Raw genomic sequence first — 3018 nt, forward strand, 5'->3', positions numbered from 1 at the left:
AGGTCGTTCTACAAGGAGGTATTCTCAGGACCACAACTGTAGAAACTCATAGGCGACACAAAGTAATGAAACTTTTTGTGCGAAAGAGGTTTTTGCGTGGCATCACACAAGCCTCTGTATGTATGAGATAGCATGGCAGAACCGAAGCTGTATTTTGGCTGCTCGGGTAAAGGTTTATCTACCATATTCTCTGCAATGTAGATGAGACCAGGGACAACAACGTCCTCATGTGAATTTGGAAATAGATTCCCTAGGAGCCACAACAAATACGCAAACAGATGTCTTTTTCTCGTCTCCTCATTGGCGAAGCTAGATAAATTACGAAAGTTATCATGAAGCCAGACGAGTGGGATGCCCCGAGGATTACCAGAACGTTGTGATTCTGGCATTTCCATCCCAAGACGGGCTGCTATATCTAATGCCCAAGATAGAGACACTCGTGGAGAGACTACCAGCTCACCTCTAATTGGTAGAGCAGTGATCATAGAAACATTTTTCAGTGTAGGTGCAAGCTCCCCAAAATGAAAGTGAAAGGTGTGGGTTTCAGGTCTCCACCGGTCAACGAGGGATGTCAAAAGGGATGGGTCCGAACGTACTTGGTCGTCGCATGATGTGAGCCTAGCAAAACCTTGTAGTCCATAAGCGTCAAGGTGAGCAAGGAAAGAATTGTGTATTGGCCATGTTTTCTTTATGGTTTGAAGTCTGAAAGGCCGATATTCATGCTTAGTATTTGGTTTCAAAAATAGGTGGCAACGGTGGCCGGCGTCATGGGGCTCCTGCAAAAGCACTGGCACTTCACCCATAACCTGCACACAAACATACAAATATAAATTACGAGGAAGATAGAAATACAAATGCAAATCAAAATTAACTTAAAAATACAAAGAGATATGATTTACATTAATTATCTGAAGTTAACATTAGGAGTACAATAATACAAAGAGATTCAATTTAAATTTAATATAAGTACACATAACGAGTAGAAATATAAATAGACATGGCGAGTACATATATATCAACATCATGTGTTGTTGTTGGCTCGATACGGGCAGTCTCTGCGTGAATGTCCAGGACACCTGCAAACGCGGCATCGCCTTGGTTCTCCCATCTGGCTATGGTCCATGTCATTGCGATGACGCCTAGACTGACGTCGTCCCTTTGCGGTTCTCATCAAGTCAGCGTTCGGAACCCATTTCGGCCCATCTGGCCACAACATTTTGCAGTTCATATCAATGCCCCAAGCCCAGAACTCACCGTTCCAAGTGTTGTACAGATTGTACATGTTGAAGTACGGCGATATGTATGGCTCGATGCTGATTTTTTGATCAGCAGCCGCCCGGAGCACATGACTGTAAGGGTAGCCCTCAAGCTTGGGCTTGTTACAAGTGCACTCATAGGAGGTTGAGCCAAGGGTGACAACTTGCTTTTTTGATCCTCTGTGGTGACCCTTAACGTACTTGGCTCGCACATTGACCTCCCACTTATTCCTAAGTGCGTCCACTTTCCTGCAGCCATGACTTTGGGACTTCTTTGCTTTCTCGTCCAGATGTCTTTGCATATTCTCGGACCATGGCTTGTTCAATTCAACTTGTGCTTTGGCGACGGTGACCCTGTCTGCAAAGTATGACAGTGTCCGGTTCCAAGTTTCTTTAATTAGGGCTGTGATAGGCAGTGCTCGCATCCCTTTAAGAACACCATTGTACACCTCTGACATGTTGCTGGTCATTATTCCATGAGCCCCGGTGTCATGAGCCTGCGCCCACTTGTCCAAATGAGGGTAATTCTCGCGGATCCACTGGCTCAAATTTATGGGCGTCCTACGACCCCTCCGGTCTTCTCTCTGTGGCAAGGCCGCGCGGTCGATCTCACCATTGATACCTGCCCAGATTGCATTCATTTTGGCTTCAGTTTTTTGCATGCACATCCTCTTGAATAACTTGAACCAATCCTTGTTTTTGAATTTGGAGTAAAAGTTTGCTGCCAAATGCCTCATGCACCACCTTCCCTCTAGATCGGGCCAGCCCCACTCTTCTTCCGACGCCTTAATTATTTCAAGAGCGCTTAATAATCCAGTGTTGTGATCAGAGATGATGCAAACACCTTTACGCTCTTTCAAGACACCAATTTTCACGCAGCTCAGGAACCACAACCAGCTATCTTTGTTCTCGCTCTCGACCAATGCATATGCAATAGGAAGAAGCTGATTATTTGCATCCGCTGCAATCGCCACCAATAGTGTGCCCTTGTACTTTCCAGTGAGAAAGGTACCATCAACTGATAATACCGGGCGACAATGCCTGAAGGCTTGTATAGTCTGGGCGAATGCCCAGAATAAGCGGTCCAGGATTAGCTCACCCGGGTTCATTGGGTTTGGACATTCTCTCCACCAAACTTGAGTCCCCCTATTAACACTTACTATTTGATGAAGCATTCTAGGGGCATAAGAATATGCCTCCTCATAGGTACCATACAAGTTCCCCTACTCAACCGCCGTCGCCGACCCCCCGCACCCCGCGCACCGTCTTATAAAAAAAATAAGTATCAAACAGCTTTTTAAATGCTACTGTCTTATAAAAAAATATTACTGTTATTATTTAAACAAGTTTGAACATATTTAAACACAAATAAGTATCAAACAGCTTTTTAAATGCTAAAAAAAATTGTGGAGCCTGGGAGTCAAACCCAGGACCTCCTGGTGTGAGAACTGGCTGCTGACCAGTCGAGCTAGTAGAGGGGACTTGATGTGCATCAGTTCTGGTGGTACATAACCTGTTGGCTCGAGTTGAGATAAAAAAAATACTAATGGCGCACCACGGTGAGGTGCGCCATTAGTATTGTGCCCGATCCCCCCTTCCCTCTCCCCCTTCGCCCGATCCCCCCTTCCCTCTCCCCCTCGCCAGTTCCCTCTCCCTCTCGATCCACCGCCGCCGCCGCCGCTGCCCTGACCCACTGCTCGCCCTCGCCCCTCGCCCTCTCCCTCCCTCGCCCTCTCCTCGCCTTCCCTCTCCCTCGCCCTAG

This window comes from Triticum aestivum, chromosome 6A (assembly GCF_018294505.1).
Source record: "Triticum aestivum cultivar Chinese Spring chromosome 6A, IWGSC CS RefSeq v2.1, whole genome shotgun sequence".
Taxonomy (NCBI): domain Eukaryota; kingdom Viridiplantae; phylum Streptophyta; class Magnoliopsida; order Poales; family Poaceae; genus Triticum; species Triticum aestivum.